The sequence below is a fragment of the Triticum urartu genome, chromosome 7 (genome assembly GCF_003073215.2).
Source record: "Triticum urartu cultivar G1812 chromosome 7, Tu2.1, whole genome shotgun sequence".
Lineage (NCBI taxonomy): Eukaryota > Viridiplantae > Streptophyta > Magnoliopsida > Poales > Poaceae > Triticum > Triticum urartu.
The window spans coordinates 392,188,701-392,207,387 of record NC_053028.1 but is presented as its reverse complement, the minus strand read 5'-3'; positions in this window follow the sequence as shown (position 1 = coordinate 392,207,387).

The following is an 18,687-nucleotide window of genomic DNA, read 5'->3' as shown; positions in this document are numbered from 1 at the left end:
GTAAACGTTATGCAACAAATTTGAAACATGAGGTGTTATTTGATTGTCTTCCTTATGAGTGGCGGCCGGGGACGAGCGATGGTCTTTTCCTACCAATCTATCCCCCTAGGAGCATGCGCGTAGTACCGAGGTTTTTGATGACTTGTAGATTTTTGCAATAAGTATGTGAGTTCTTTATGACTAATGTCGAGTCCATGGATTATACGCACTCTCACCCTTCCATCCTTGCTAGCCTCTTCGGTACCGTGCATTGCCCTTTCTCACATTGAGAGTTGGCGCAAACTTCGACGATGCATCCAAACCCCGTGATATGATACGCTCTTTCACACACAAACCTCCTTATATCTTCCTGAAAACAGTCACCATACCTACCTATTATGGCATTTCCATAGCCATTGCGAGATATATTGCCATGCAACTTTCCATCATTGCATTCATCATGACACATTCATTATTGTCATATTGCTTAGCATGATCATGTAGTTGACATAGTATTTGTGGCAAAGCCACCGTTCAAAATTCTTTCAGACATGTCACGCTTGGTCCATTTCATATCCCGGTACACCGCCAGAGGCATTCATATAGAGTCATCTTTTGTTCTAGTATCGAGTTGTAAATAAATAGAAGTGTGATGATCATCATCTTCTAGAGCATTGTCCCAAGTGAGGAAAAAAAGGCCATAAAAAAGAGAAGGCCCGAAAAAAGAAAAAAAAGAGAAAGGCCATAAAAATAAGAGAAGGCCCAAAAAAATGAGAGAAAAAGAGAGAAGGGACAATGTTACTATCCTTTACCACACTTGTGCTTCAAAGTAGCACCTTAATCTTCATGTTAGAGAGTCTCTTGTCTTGTCACTTTCATATACTAGTGGGAATTTTTCATTATAGAACTTGGCTTGTATATTTCAACAATGGGCCTCCTTAAGTGCCCTAGGTCTTCGTCAGCAAGCAAGTTGGATGCACACCCACTAGTTTCTTTTGTTGAGCTTTCATACATTTATAGCTCTAGTGCATCCGTTGCATGGCAATCCCTACTCCTTGCATTAACATCAATCGATGGGCATCTCCATAGCCCATTGATTAGCCTCGTTGATGTGAGACTTTCTCGTTTTTTGTCTTCTCCACATAACCCCCTCATTATATTCTATTCCACCCATAGTGCTATGTCCATGGCTCGCGCTCATATATTGCGTGAAAGTTTATAGGTTTGAGATTACTAATGTATGAAACAATTGCTTGGCTTGTCATCGGGGTTGTGCATGATGAGAGCATTCTTGTGTGACGAAAATGAAACATGACTAAACCATATGATTTTGTAGGGATGAACTTTCTTTGGCTATGTTATTTTGAGAAGACATAATTGCTTAGTTAGCCTGCTTGAAGTATTATTATTTTTATGTCAATATGAACTTTTGTCTTGAATCTTTTGGATCTGAATATTCATACCATAATTAAGAAGAATTACATTAAAATTATGCCAAGTAGCACTCCGCATCAAAAATTCTGTTTTTATCATTTACCTACTCGGGGACGAGCAGGAATTAAGCTTGGGGATGCTTGATACGTCTCCAACGTATCTAGAATTTTTGATTGCTCCATGCTATATTATCTACTGTTATGGACATTATTGGGCTTTATTATGCACTTTTATATTATTTTTGGGACTAACCTATTAACCCAAGGCCCAGTGCAAATTGCTGATTTTTGCCTATTTCAGTGTTTTGCAGAAAAGGAATATCAAACGGAGTCCAAACGGAATGAAACCTTCGGGAACGTGATTTTCTCAACGAACAAGACCCCAGAGACTTGGACCCTACGTCAAGAAAGAAAAGAGGAGGCCACGAGGTAGGGTGGCGTGCCTACCCCCCCAGGCGCACCCTCCACCCTCGTGGGCCCCCAGTTGCTCCACCGACGTACTCCTTCCTCCTATATATACCTATGTACCCCCAAACGATCAGATACGGAGCCAAAACCCTAATTCCACCGTAGTAACTTTATGTATCCACGAGATCCCTTCTTGGGGCCTGTTCCGGAGCTCCACCGGAGGGGGCATCGATCACGAAGGGCTTCTACATCAACACCATAGCCCCTCTGATGAAGTGTGAGTAGTTTACCTCAGACCTACAGGTCCATAGTTAGTCTCTAGATGGCTTCTTGTCTCTTTTTGGATCTCAATACAATGTTCTCCCCCTCTCTTGTGGAGAACTATTCGATGTAATCTTCTTTTTGCGGTGTGTTTATAGAGAGCGATGAATTGTGGGTTTATGATCAAGTCTATCTATGAATAATATTTGAATCTTCTCTGAATTCTTTTATGTATGACTGGTTATCTTTGCAAGTCTCTTCGAATTATCAGTTTGGTTTGGCCTACTAGATTGATCTTTCTTGCAATGGGAGAAGTGCTTAGCTTTGGGTTCAATCTTGCGGTGTCCTTTCCCAGTGACAGTAGGGGCAGCAAGGCATGTATTGTATTGTTGCCATCAAGGATAACAAGATGGGGTTTTCTTCATATTGCATGAGTCTATCCCTCTACATCATGTCATCTTGCTTAAGGCGTTACTCTGTTTTTAACTTAATACTCTAGATGCATGCTGGATAGCGGTCGATGAGTGGAGTAATAGTAGTAGATGCAGGCAGGAGTCGGTCTACTTGTCTCGGACGTGATGCCTATATACATGATCATACTAGATATTCTCATAACTATGCTCAATTCTGTCAATTGCTCAACAGTAATTTGTTCACCCACCGTAGAATACTTATGTTCTTGAGAGAAGCCACTAGTGAAAGCTATGCCCCCCGGGTCTATCTTTATCATATTAATCTCCTACTACTTAGTTATTTCCTTTGCTATTTACTTTACCTTTATTTTACTTTGCATATTTATCACAAAAATACCAAAAATATTATCTTATCGTATCTATCAGATCTCAATCTCGTAAGTGGCCTTATAGGGATTGACAACCCCTATTTGCGTTGGTTGCGAGGATTTATTTGTTTTGTGCAGGTACGAGGAACTCGCGCGTAGCCTCCTACTGGATTGATACCTTGGTTCTCAAAAACTGAGGGAAATACTTACACTACTTTGCTGCATCATCCCTTCCTCTTCGGGGAAAACCAACGCAGTGCTCAACAGGTAGCAGGGGTTCCATGTGCATCCCCAAGCTTAGGCTCTTGCCACTCCTTGTTCCATAATCCATCAAATATTTTACCCAAAACTTGAAAACTTCACAACACAAAGCATCAAGTAGAAAATCTCGTGAGCTCTGTTAGCGAAAGAAAACAAAACACCACTTCAAGGTAATATAATGAACTCATTCTTTATTTATATTGGTGTTAAACCTACTGTATTCCAACTTCTCTATGGTTTATAAACTATTTTACTAGCCATAGATTCATCAAAATAAGCAAACAACACACGGAAAACAGAATCTGTCAAAAACAGAACAGTCTTTAGTAATCTGTAGCTAACGCAAGATCTGGAACCCCAAAAATTCTAAAATAAATTGCTGGACGTGAGAAATTTATCTATTAATCATCTGCAAAAATAATTAACTAAATAGCACTTTCCAAATAAAAATGGCAGCAGTTCTCGTGAGCGCTAAAGTTTCTGTTTTTTACAGCAAGATTAAAAAGACTTTCCCCAAGTCTTCCCAACGGTTCTACTTGGCACAAACACTAATTAAACACAAAAAACATAACCAAAACATAGGCTAGATAAATTATTTGTTACTAAACAGGAGCAAAAAGCAAGGAATAAAAATAAAATCGGGTTGCCTCCCGACAAGCGCTATCGTTTAACGCCCTTAGCTAGGCATGAAAGCGAAGATATATCTTGGTATTGCCATCTTTGGAAGGCAATCCATAAGTGGCTCTCATAATAGATTCATATGGTAATTTAATTTTCTTTCTAGGGAAGTGTTCCATGCCTTTCCTTAACGGAAATTGGAATCTAATATTCCCTTCCTTCATATAAATAATTGCACCAATCGTTCTAAGGAAAGGTCTACCAAGAATAATAGGACTTGAAGGATTGCAATCTATGTCAAGAACAATAAAATCCACGGGCACATAATTCCTATTTGCAACAATAATAACATCATTAATTCTTCCCATAGGTTTCTTAATAGTGGAATCCGCAAGATGCAAGTTTAAAGAGCAATAATCAAAATCATGGAAACCTAGCAAATCACACAAAGTCTTTGGAATCGTGGAAACACTAGCACCCAAATCACACAAAGCATAGCATTCATGATCTTTAATCTTAATTTCAATAGTAGGTTCCCACTTAGCATAAATTTTTCTAGGGATATCAACTTCCAGCTCAAGTTTTTCTTCATAAGATTGCATCAAAGCATCAATGATATGTTTGGTAAAGGCTTTATTTTGACTATAAGCATGAGGAGAATTTAGCACGGATTGCAACAAGGAAATACAATCTATCAAAGAGCAATTATCATAATTAAATTCCTTTAAATCCAAAGTAGTGGGTTCATTAATATTCGAAGTTTTGACTTCTTCAATCCCACTTTTAACAATTTTAGCATCAAGATCTAAAGACTCCGATTTTTTGGAACGCCTTCTAGGTAAAGGTGGATCATATTCAGTCCCATCATTATCAAGATTCATATTACAAAACAAAGATTTAATAGGGGACACATCAATAACTTTTAGATCTTCATCTTTATTATCATGGAAACTAGAAGAACACGCTTTTATAAAGCAATCTTTCTTAGCATGCATCCTAGCGGTTCTTTCTTTGCACTCATCAATGGAAATTCTCATGGCTTTGAGAGGCTCATTGATATCATGCTTAGGTGGAATAGAACTAAGTTTCAAAGAATCAACATCAAGAGAAATTCTATCAACGTTCCTAGCCAACTCATCAATCTTAAGCAATTTTTCTTCAATCAAAGCATTGAAATTATTTTGTGAGGTAATAAATTCTTTAATATTAGATTCAAAATCAGAGGGTATCTTATTAAAATTTCCATAAGAATTTTTGTAGGAATTACCATAATTATTAGAGGAATTACTAGGATACGGCCTAGGATTAAAGTTTCCACTATACGCATTGTTACCAAAATTATTCCTACCAACAAAATTCACATCCAAAGATTCATTATTATTCTCAATCAAAGTAGACAAAGGCATATCATTAGGATCATAAGAAACACTTTTATTAGCAAATAATTTCATAAGTTCATCCATCTTACCACTCAAAACATTAATTTCTTCTATCGCATGCACTTTCTTATTAGTAGATCTTTCAGTGTGCCATTCAGAATAATTAACCATAATATTATCTAGGAGTTTCGTAGCTTCTCCTAAAGTGATTTCCATAAAAGTGCTTCCCGCGGCCGAATCTAAAAGATTTCTAGAAGCAAAATTCAATCCAGCATAAATTTTTTGTATAATCATCCACAAATTCAAACCATGTGTAGGGCAATTATGTATCATTAATTTCATCCTCTCCCAAGCTTGTGCAACATGTTCATGATCAAGTTGCTTAAAATTCATAATATCGTTTCTAAGAGAGATGATCTTAGAGGGAGGAAAATACTTAGAGATAAAAGCAACTTTGCACTTATTCCACGAATCAATACTATTTTTAGGCAAAGTTGAATACCAAGCTTTAGCACGATCTCTAAGCGAAAAAGGAAATAGCTTAAATTTAACAATATCATTGTCCACATCTTTCTTCTTTTGCATATCACACAAATCAACGATGTTGTTTAGATGGGTAGCGGCATCTTCACTAGGAAGGCCGGAAAACAGATCTTTTATGACAAGATTCAGCAAAGCAGCATTAATTTCACAAGATTCAGCATCGGTAAGAGGAGCAACCAGAGTGCTAATAAAATCATTGTTGTTGGAATTGGTAAAGTCACACAATTTGGTATATCTTGAGCCATCGTGACAAGCAAGCAATCCAACACACAAGCAAACAAGAAACATGCAAAAAGAGGCGAATAGAGAAAGAGAGGGAGGACGGAGAGAGAGAGGGAGAATAAAACGACAAGGGTGAAGTGGGGGAGAGGAAAACAAGAGGCAAATGGCAAATAATGTAATGCGGGAGATAAGGGTTTGTGATGGGTACTTGGTATGTTGACTTTTGCCTAGACTCCCCGGCAATGGCACCAGAAATCCTTCTTGCTACCTCTTCAGCACTATGTTGGTTTTCCCTTGAAGAGGAAAGGGTGATGCAGCAGAACAGCGTAAGTATTTCCCTCAGTTTTTGAGAACCAAGGTATCAATCCAGTAGGAGGACACGCACGAGTCCCTTGCACCTACACAAACAAATAAACTCCTTGCAACCAACACGATAAAGGGGTTGACAATCCCTTCACGGTCACCTACGAGAGTGAGATCTGATAGATATGATAAGATAATATTTTTGGTATATTAATGATAAAGAGAAATAAATATGCAAGTAAAATAAATGGCAAAGGAAATAACTAAGTATTGGAAGATTAATATGATGGAAAATAGACCCGGGGCCATAGGTTTCACTAGAGGCTTCTCTCGAGAGCATAAGTATTACGGTGGGTGAACAAATTACTGTTGAGCAATTGACAGAATTGAGCAAAGTTATGAGAATATCTAGGTATGATCATGTATATAGGCATCACGTCTGAGACAAGTAGACCGACTCCTGCCTGCATCTACTACTATTACTCCACACATCGACCGCTATCCAACATGCATCTCAAGTATTAAGTTCAAGAGAACAGAGTAACGCTTTAAGCAAGATGCCATGATGTAGAGGGATAAACTCATGCAATATGATATAAACCCCATCTTGTTATCCTCGACGGCAACAATACAATACGTGCCTTGATGCCCTTACTATCACTAGGAAAGGACACCACAAGATTGAACCCAAAGCTAAGCACTTCTCCCATTGCAAGAAAGATCAATCTAGTAGGCCAAACCAAACTGATAATTTGAAGAGACTTGCAAAGATAACCAATCATACATAAAAGAATTCAGAGAAGATTCAAATATTGTTCATAGATAAACTTGATCATAAACCCACAATTCATCGGTCTCAACAAACACACCGCAAAATAAGATTACATCAAATAGATCTCCACAAGAGAGGGGGAGAACTTTGTATTGAGATCCAAAAAGAGAGAAGAAGCCATCTAACTAATAACTATGGACCCGTAGGTCTGAAGTAAACTACCCACACTTCATCGGAGGGGCTATGGTGTTGATGTAGAAGCACTCCGTGATCGGTACCCCCTCCGGCGGAGCTCCGGAAAAGGCCCCAAGATGGGATCTCATGGATACAGAAAGTTACGGCGGTGGAATTAGGGTTTTGGCTCCGTATCTGGTAGTTTGGGGGTACATAGGTATATATAGGAGGAAGGAGCACATCGGTGGAGCAACGTGGGCCCCACGAGGGTGGAGGGCGCGCCTCGAGGGGTGGGGGGGGGGGGGGGGGCGCGCCCCCTACCTCGTGCCTTCCTGGTTGATTGCTTGACGTAGGGTCCAATTCCTCTGGATCATGTTCGTTCCAAAAATCACGTTCCCGAAGGTTTCATTCTGTTTGGACTCTGCTTGATATTCTTTTTCTGCGAAACCCTAAAATAGAAAAAAACAACAACAATTCTGGGATGGGCCTCCGGTTAATAGGTTAGTCCCAAAAATAATATAAAAGTGTATAATAAAGCCCAATAATGTCCAAAACAGGATATAATATAGCATGGAACAATCAAAAATTATAGATACGTTGGAGACGTATCATTGCCCCCTCCATCCCGTGTCCGAAAACTCTACTTTGGACCGGAACCTGGTTGTAGTCGATGGGAAGAGGGCGAGCGAAAGGTCTAATCCTACTCGGCCCCTACCTCTGCCAAGAGCGTGAGCGTAGTCGGGCTATAGAGCAGGAGGACGACAAGGCCTGTTGCCGGGATACCATGTTTATCTTAAGATAACGAGGACGCGTTCCTTGGTGTGGCCCTCACCCATGCACAAACGAAACCCGGCAAACACCCTTCCTTTCATTCATACGTTGCAAAAAAGTACAATTCATACGGAATGGGTACACGAGCAAGGGGATTATAAATTTTGAAATCTAACGAATGCCCGCAGGCTTACAAACTAGAAAAGATAAGCGCCCCGTGATCCTCGTTCTTGCCCTTTTCCTCCTAGGTGCGGCAGGTGAAGGCAAAAAGTAGGAGACGGGGAACGTGCCGATGGAGAGCTTGACGAGGAAGGCCCTCGGCAGAGCACACGGTGGAGGGAGGGGCGACGCGGTCAGTCAGAGACGAGGTCGACGTGCCCTCGCTCGACGCTCTCGTCGTCGCTGTCGCTGTCCTCCTCATCACTCCCGCTTGAGGAGGAGTCTTCATCATCGGAGGAGCTCTCCATCAAGCACTTCAGGCAAGTTCCAGAGTCTCCAAAGACCTTGACGAAGAGCAGGCCGTTCTCCATTAATTTGAAATAGAGAATGACCCCCGCCGTCATGCTATGGATACGAGCGAAGGTCTTCTACCCATGGAGAAGATACATGACCTGAGGGGCGGGAAAGTCAACATCGACCAGCATGCCGCCGTTCCCACAACCCCTCATATGCAACCTCAGGGTCTGGGCGGATCGAGCTCCATCTCCCGAGCGAATGGCTCAGGGAGACGAAGGCGACGACGCGGTGGCCGACGCAGCCTGATGCAGAACTCACGAGGTTGGTCCCCGACGTGGCCCTCCATTGGAGTGGGCATCACTGGCGGAGGCAAGGCCGGTGCGCCACCCCGTCCCCCTCTTCCGCAAGTGCAACGCCGGCCTCGGCCTCGCCCCCTCCCCTTCCTCTCGTGGCCGGCTCCGCCGCCGCGGGCTCTTGGGGAGGAGGGACGCGCTGTCGAGGAGAGATCCTCGCCGCCTGATGACCCACAAGTGCAGGGGATCTATCGTAGCTTTTCGATAAGTAAGAGTATCAAACCCAACGAGGAGCAAAATGAAATGATAAGCAGTTTTCAGTAAGGTATTCTCTGCAAGCACTGAAATTATTGGTAACAGATAGTTTTGTGATAAGGTAATTTGTAACGAGTAGCAAGTAATAAAAGTAAATAAGGTGCAACAAGATGGCCCAATCCTTTTTGTAGCAAAGGACAAGCCTGGAGAAACTCTTATATGAAGGAAAGCGCTCCTGAGGGCACATGGGAATTATTGTCAAGCTAGTTTTCATCACGTTCATATGATTCGCGTTCGGTACTTTGATAATTTGATATGTGGGTGGACCAGTGCTTGGGTACTGTCCTTACTTGGACAAGCATCCCACTTATGATTAACCCCCATTGCAAGCATCCACAACTACAACAGAAGTATTAAGGTAAACCTAACCATAGCATGAAACATATGGATCCAAATCAGCCCCTTACGAAGCAATGCATAAACTAGGGTTCAATCTTCTGTCACTCTAGCAACCCATCATCTACTTATTACTTCGCAGTGCCTCCCTCTAGGCCCAAACAATGGTGAAGTGTCATGTAGTCAATGTTCACATGACACCACTAGAGGGATGACAACATACATCTCATCAAAATATCGAACGAATACCAAATTCACATGACTACTTATAGCAAGACTTCACCCATGTCCTCAGGAACAAACGTAACTACTCACAAAGCATATTCATGTTCATAATCAGAGGGGTATTAATATGCATAATGTATCTAAACATATGATCTTCCACCATGTAAACCAACTAGCATCAACTACAAGGAGTAATCAACACTATAGCAACCCACAGGTACCAATCTGAGGTTTGGATACAAAGATTGGATACAAGAGATGAAATAGGGTTTGAGATGAGATGGTGCTGGTGAAGATGTTGATGGATATTGACCTCCGCCCAATGAGAGGATCATTGGTGATGACAATGGTGATGATTTCCCCCTCCTGGAGGGAAGTTTCCCCGACAGAACAGCTCTGTCAGAGCCCTAGATTGGTTCCGCCTCATGGCGGCGGAGTTTCTTCCCCAAAGCTTGCTTATTATTTTTTCTCAAACGAAAGACCTCATATAGCAGAAGATGGGCATGGAAGGGCCACCAGGGGGCCACGAGGCAGGGGGCGCACCCAGGGGGGTAGGGCGCGCCCCCCACCCTTGTGGCCAGGGTGTGGGCCCCCTCAGGTACTTCTTTCGCCCAGTATTTTTTTATATATTCTGGAAATAACTTCCGGGAAGTTTCATGACTTTTGGAGCTGTGCAGAATAGGTCTCTAATGTTTGCTCCTTTTCCAGCCCAGAATCCCAGCTGCCGACATTCTCCCTCTTCATGTAAACCTTGTAAAATAAGAGAGAATAGGCATAAGTATTGTGACCTAATGTGTAATAACAGCCCATAATGCAATAAATATCGATATAAATGCATGATGCAAATGTACGTATCAACTCCCCTAAGCTTAGACCTCGCTTGTCCTCAAGCGAAAGCCGAAATCGAAAAATATGTCCACATGTTTGGAGATAGAGGTGTCGATAAAATAAAATACGGACATGAGGGCATCATGATCATTCTTAGAACAGCAACATATATATATATAGTCATAACATCTCTTATGCTAAAGTAAGAATTCAATCACAATTTCAAGTATGAACCATAAACTTCATTGAGAACCAACAAACTCTAACCTCAGTCATTGAGGCAATTGCAATTTATCATAACATAGGAAAGAGTCAATATAAGAGCTTTTCAGCAAGTCCACATACTCAACCATATTTTAGTCTTTCACAATTGCTGACACTCACGCGATATTTATGGTTATGAAGTTTTAATCGGACAGAGAGAAAGATAGGGGCTTATAGTTTTACCTCCCAACGTTTTACCTCAAAGGTAATGTCAACAATAATAGTTCATGAAAACTCACATCCAATTAGCTATATATATTAGGATCTTTCCAACACATTGTGCTTGCCAAAGGATAAAATGTAAAAAGGAAAGGTGGATATCACCATGACTCTTTGCATGAAGTATAAGACAAGAATAAAAGATATGCCCTTCGTAGAGGGAAGCATAGGTTGTCATGCGCTTTCATGGTTGGATGCATGAAATCTTAATGCAAAAGAACGTCACTTCATATTGCCACTTGTGATATGGACCTTTATTATGTAGTCTGTCGCTTTTATTTCTTCCATATCACAAGATCGTATAAAGCTTATTTTCTCCACATTAATAAGTCATACATATTTAGAGAGCAATTTTATTTGCTTGCACCGATGACAACTTACTTGATGGATCTTACTCAATCCATAGGTAGATATGGTGGACTCTCATGGCAAAACTAGGTTTAGGGATATTTGGAAGCACAATTAGTATCTCTACTTGGTGCAAAGAAATTGTCTAGCATGAGAGGGAAAGGCAAGCTCAACATGTTGGATGATCCATGACATTATAATTTATCTCAGATGTAAGAAAACATAACCCGTTACGTTTTCTTCGTTGTCCAACATCATCTGTTTAGCATGTCATACTTTAATGAGTGCTCACAATCATAAAAGATGTCCAAGATAGTATATTTATATGTGAACCTCTCTTTCTTTATTACTTACTATTAATTGCAACAATGACCAAAACTATGTTTGTCAACTCTCAACAACTTTTATTCATCATACTCTTTATATGTGAGCTCATTACTCTCCATAAGATCAATATGATCTCTTTATTTCTTTTTATTTCTTCTCTTTTATTTTATTCCCTCAAGATCATATCAAAATGATCAAGCCCTTGACTGAACACTAATTTTTATTATATATAGCTCACGGACTCGATTACACAAGAAGATCATAAAGCAAAACTCACAACTAGATCATACTAAAACTTTATTCTACTAGATCAAGATATTATCAAAAGGATCGAACTAAGAAAAATGGTAAAGATAAAAGTGATGGTGATACAATACCGGGGCACTCCCCCAAGCTTGGCAGTTGCCAAGGGGAGTGCCCATACCCATGTGATTATATCTCTTTTTCCGGTGAAGGAGATGGAGTTGTTGATGATGTAGGCTTGTCGTCCCTCTTCCAAGGCATAGGCTCACCATCATAGAAGGATGATCGAGTCTACGGAATCCTCAAATCTGCAGCCAAACTCATCCTCTTGAATCTATATTCATACTCACAGTTTTGGTTTTGTAGGTCATAGGAGGTGCTCGATTTTCTCATGAAGCTTGAAGATGGCCTCCCCAATGTCCTTGGCGTCCAGCTTGTGGTTGTTGGTGAACTCTGTGATCATTATGTGATTGGAGTCGAGTCCACGCTCCACCATCTCCTGACACTTAAAAACTTGTTGCTCCAGTGCCTCGAGCCTTGTCTCCACGCTTCCGGTCCTCCTTGGTCCCTCAACATCGCGGATGTGCAACAACCCCTCACGCATCTCAATGGTTTGAGGGTGTTGCAGCAGCTCCGCGAGGTAGGGGTTGATGACCTTCTCGAAGAACTTGTCCTTGGGGGCACTTGAAGACGACATGGCGACCTATATCTGTCAGAAAAACATCTCGAAACAAAGACAAGAGATATTTGCGTGATACGGTGGTCAAAACCTTCGGGAGATTATATAATGAATTTTTACCGACCAAAAGAAGTGTCGTGCAAGAAAACGGAGTCCGAAGAGCACACGAGGTGCCCACGAGGCAGGGGGAGCGCCCAGGGGGGTAGGGCGCGCCCTCCACCCTCGTGTCCTTTCTGGTATGCTTCTTATTTTCCTATTTTCTTAAATATTCCAAAACGGAGAAAAATTGCCATTAGAACTGTTTTGGAGTTGGTTTACTTACCGTACCACGTACCTATTCCTTTTCGGAGTCTGAAACGTTCTGGAAAGTGTCCCTTATGCATTCCTATAGGGTTACGGTTTCAATAACATTAGTTTCAGCATTTATATGATTACCTGAGATATAATGTTTGATTCTTTGGCCGTTCACCACCCTCGGATTCGTGCCTTCAAAATTGTTGATTTTTATGGCACCGGAACGATAGACCTCCTCGATAACGTACGGACCTTCCCATTTAGAGAGAAGTTTGCCTGCAAAAAATGTTAAATGAGAGTTGTATAACAATACATAATCACCTACATTAAACTCACGCTTTTGTATCCTTTTATCATGCCATCTTTTAACTTTTTCCTTAAACAGCTTGGCATTTTCATAGGCCTGGGTTCTCCATTCATCAAGTGAGCTAATGTCAAATAACCTCTTCTCACCGGCAAGTTTGAAGTCATAATTGAGCTCTTTAGCAGACCAATATGCCTTATGTTCTAATTCGAGAGGTAAGTGACACGCTTTACCATAAACCATTTTATACGGAGACATACCCATAGGATTTTTATATGCACTTCTATAAGACCATAATGCATCATCAAGTTTCTTGGACCAATTCTTTCTAGATGTATTGATAGTCTTTTGCAAAATTAATTTAAGCTCTCTATTGCTAAGCTCTACTTGACCACTAGACTATGGATGATAAGGAGATGCAATTCTATGATTAACATCATACTTAGCAAGCATTTTACGAAAGGTACCATGAATAAAATGTGAACCACCATTAGTCATTAAATATCTAGGGACTCCAAACCTCGGAAAAATAACTTCTTTAAGCATCTTAATAGAGGTGTTATGATCAACACTACTAGTTGGAATAGCTTCTACCCACTTAGTAACGTAATCAACTTCAACTAAAATATGTGTGTACCCATTAGAGGAAGGGAACGGCCCCATATAATCAAAGCCCCAAACATCAAATTGTTCAATAACAAGTGAATAATTCATAGGCATTTCTTGACGTCTACTAATATTGCCAATTCTTTGACATTCATCACAAGATAAGACAAACTTACGGGCATCCTTGAAGAGAGTAGGCCAATAAAAACCGGATTGCAATACCTTATGTGCAGTTCTATCTCCCGCATGGTGTCCTCCGTAAGCCTCAGAGTGACACTTGTGTAGGATCTGTTCCTGTTCATGCTCAGCTATACAACGTCTAATAACACCATCTACTCCTTCTTTATAAAGGTGTGGGTCATCCCAGAAGTAATGTCTTAAATCATAGAAGAACTTTTTATTTTGCTGGTATGTGAAACTAGGTGGTATAAATTTAGCAACAATGTAATTAGCATAATCAGCATACCATGGAGCAGTACAAGAAGCATTTATGACAGCTAATTGTTCATCAGGAAAGCTATCATCAATAGGTAGTGGGTCATCAAGAACATTCTCTAACCTAGATAAGTTGTCTGCAACGGGATTCTCAGCTCCCTTTCTATCAATAATATGCAAATCAAATTCTTGTAGCAGGAGAACCCATCTAATAAGTCTAGGTTTAGCATCTTTCTTTTCCATAAGATATTTAATAGCAGAATGATCAGTGTGAATAGTTACTTTAGAATCAACAATATAAGGTATGAACTTATCACAAGCAAATACAACTGCTAAGAATTCTTTTTCAGTAGTAGCATAATTTCTCTGGGCATTGTCCAGAGTTTTACTAGCATATTGAATAACATTTAATTTTTTATTAAATCTTTGTCCTAGAACAGCCCCTACAGCATAATCACTAGCATCACACATGATTTCAAAGGGTAAATTCCAATCAGGTGGCTGAACAATAGGTGCAGAAATCAAGGCTTTCTTAAGTATTTCATATGCTTCTACACAATCATCATCAAAGACAAAAGGAATATATTTTTGTAGTAAGTTAATAAGAGGCCGGGAAATTTTTGAGAAGTCCTTCATGAACCTCCTATAAAAACCGACATGACTAAGGAAACTTCTCATACCTTTGATGTCCTTGGGACACGACATATTTTCAACAGCATCTACTTTAGCTTTGTCAACTTCAATACCTCTTTCATACATTTTATGCCCCAAGACAATACCTTCATTAACCATAAAGTGGCACTTCTCCCAATTCAAGACAAGGTTAGTTTCTTCACATCTTTGCAAAACTCGATCAAGGTCGCTCAAGCAATCATCTAAAGAGGATCCATAAATAGAGAAATCATCCATGAAAACTTCACAGATCTTTTCCCAAAAGTTAGAGAATATAGCCATCATGCATCTTTGAAAGGTAGCAGGTGCATTACATAAACTAAAAGGCATACGTCTATAAGCAAAGGTACCGAAAGGGCACGTAAAAGTAGTCTTTTCTTGATCGTCAGCTGACACAGGTATTTGAGAGAAACCAGAGTAACCATCTAGAAAGCCAAAATGTGTATGTTTGGATAATCTTTCTAGCATTTGATCAATGAAAGGCAAAGGGTAATGATCTTTTTAGTAGCTTTATTTAATTTGCGGAAATCAATTACCATCCTATAACCTGTAATAATTCTTTGTGGAATCAATTCATCTTTATCATTAGGAACGACAGTAATACCTCCCTTCTTAGGGACACAATGGACATGGCTTACCCACTGACTGTAAGCAACGGGATAAATTATACCTGCTTCAAGGAGCTTTACTATTTCCTTTCTTACCACTTCTTTCATCTTAGGATTTAGCCGTCGTTCGTGATCAATAACTGGTTTGGCGTCTTTCTCCAAATTTATTTTGTGTTGACATAGAGTGGGACTAATGCCCTTTAGATCATTAAGAGTATATCCAATAGCAGCATGGTGCTTCTTTAGAGTTTTCAGTAATCTCTCTTCTTCATGCTCTGAAAGGTTAGTGCTAATAATAACATGATATATCTTCTTTTCATCAAGATAAGCATATTTAAGAGTATCATGCAATGGTTTAAGCTCAAACACGGGATCACCCTTGGGTGGAGGAGGATCCCCTAGGATTTCAACAGGCAAGTTGTGTTTCAGAATAGGTCCTTGTTTAAAGAATACTTCATCTATTTCCCTTCTTTCATTCATGAACATATCATTTTCATGGTCTAGCAAATATTGTTCTAAAGGATCAGTAGGAGGCATGACAATAGAAGCAAGACTAATAATTTCATATTTACTAGGCAATTCTTTAACATGGGGTTGTCCATGAAATTTAGCAAAATTAAACTCATGAGACATATCCCCTAAACCAACAGAAACAATATCCTTATTGCAGTCTATCTTAGCATTAACAGTATTCCAGAAGGGTCTACCAAATATAATGGGGAAAAAGTCATCTTGTGGGGAACCGAGAACAAGAAAATCAGCAGGGTATTTAACTTTCCCACACAAGACTTCAACATCTCTAACAACCCCAATCGGTGAAATAGTATCTCTATTGGCAAGTTTAATGGTAACATCGATATCTTCTATCTCAGCAGGTGCAATATCATGCATAATTTTTTTCATATAATGAATGAGGTATTGCACTTGCACTAGCACCCATATAACATAAGCCATGGTAACAATGATCTCCTATTTTAATAGAAATAACAGGCATGCCTACAACAGGTCTATGTTTATTTTTAGCATCAGGTGTAGCGATTGTAGCAGCTTCATTGCAGAAGTAAATAACAAGCCCATCAATATTATCGGCCAAGAGATCTTTAACCATAGCAATCTTAGGTTCAACTTTAATTTTCTCAGGGGGTTTAGGTGTCTTAATATTACTTTTGTTAACCACAGTTAAAACTTTAGCATGATCCTTTCTAACAGGGAAAGGTGGCTTCGCAAATAAAGCAGCAGGAACAACAGAATCATCATAAGTGATAGTCTTTTCTTCAACTTTAATAGGTGCAACTACTTTTACCTCAATGGGAGGATTATATTTAAACCACTTTTCCTTAGGGAGATCAACATGAGTAGCAAAGGATTAACAGAAAGAAGCTACTATCTCAGAGTCAAGTCCATATTTAGTGCTAAATTGACGAAAAGCATCGGTATCCATAAAAGATTTAACACAATCAAACTTAGGTGTTATACCTGACTCCTTACCTTCATCGAGGTCCCAATATTTAGAGTTGCATTTAATTATTTCCAATAAATCCCATTTTAATTCAATAGTCTTCATCATAAAAGATCCAGTACACAAGAAGTATCGAGCATGGAACAATTACTGAGAGAAAGCCGAGCATAAACATTTTGAATAATCATTTCTCTTGAGAGCTCATGATTGGGGCATGAATATAACATTGACTTAAGCCTTCCCCAAGCTTGAGCAATGCTTTCTCCTTCACGAGGCCAAAAACTATATATATAATTACAATCACGGTGAACAAGATGCATAGGATAAAACTTCTGATGAAATTCCAATTTCAATCGCTTGTAGTCCCATGATCCCATATCATCACGTAGCCTATACCATGTCAATGCCTCTCCCTTCAAAGATAAAGGGAAGACCTTCTGCTTGATAACATCATCGGGCATACCTGCAAGCTTAAATAATCCACAAACTTCATCCACATAGATTAAGTGTAAATCGGGATGCAATGTTCCATCTCCTACAATAGGATTAGCTAGCAGTTTCTCTATCATACCCGAAGGAATTTCAAAGTAAACATTTTCAGTAGGTTGAGGAGCAACTCTTTGCTCTACTTGTCGGGGTGAAGATACCCCGAACAAGCCCCTTAAAGGATTATGTTCCATAGTAACAAGTGACAGTAAATTTCAACACACTATATAAATTTTTCCTTACCAAATTCCACCTACCAAAGGCGCTTCACTCCCCGGCAGCGGCGCTATAAAAGAGTCTTGATGACCCACAATTGTAGGGGATCTATCGTAGATTTTCGATAAGTAAGAGTGTCGAACCCAACAAGGAGCAAAAGGAAATGATAAGCAATTTTCAGTAAGGTATTCTTTGTAGGCACTGAAATTATCGGTAACAAATAGTTTTGTGATAAGGTAATTTGTAACGAGTAGCAAGTAATAAAAGTAAATAAGGTGCAGCAAGATGGCCCAATACTTTTTGTATCAAAGGACAAGCCTGGACAAACTCTTATAGGAGGAAAGAGCTCCCGAGGACACATGGGAATTATCGTCAAGCTAGTTTTCATCACGTTCATATGATTCGCGTTCGGTACTTTGATAATATGATATGTGGGTGGACCGGTGCTTGGGTACTGTCCTTACTTGGACAAGCATCCCACTTATGATTAACCCCCATTGCAAGCATCTGCAACTACAACAAAAGTATTAAGGTAAACCTAACCGTAGCATGAAACATATGGATCCAAATCAGCCCCTTATGAAGCAATGCATAAACTAGGGTTCACGCTTCTGTCACTCTAGCAACCCATCATCTACTTATTACTTCCCAATTCCTCCCTCTGGGCCCAAACAATGGTGAAGTATCATGTAGTCGATGTTCACATGACACCACTAGAGGGATGACAACATACATCTCATCAAAATATCGAACGAATACCAAATTCACATGACTACTTATAGCAAGACTTCTCCCATGTCCTCAGGAACAAACGTAACTACTCACAAAGCATATTCATGTTCATAATCAGAGGGGTATTAATATGCATAATGGATCTGAACATATGATCTTCCACCAAGTAAACCAACTAGCATCAACTACAAGGAGTAATCAACACTACTAGCAACACACAGGTACCAATCTGAGGTTTGGATACAAAGATTGGATACAAGAGATGAACTAGGGTTTGAGATGAGATTATGCTGGTGAAGATATTGATGGAGATTGACCCCCTCCCAATGAGAGGATCGTTGGTGATGGTGATGATTTCCCCCTCCTGAAGGGAAGTTTCCCCGGCAGAACAGCTCTGGCGGAGCCCTAGATTGGTTCCGCCAAGGTTCCGCCACGTG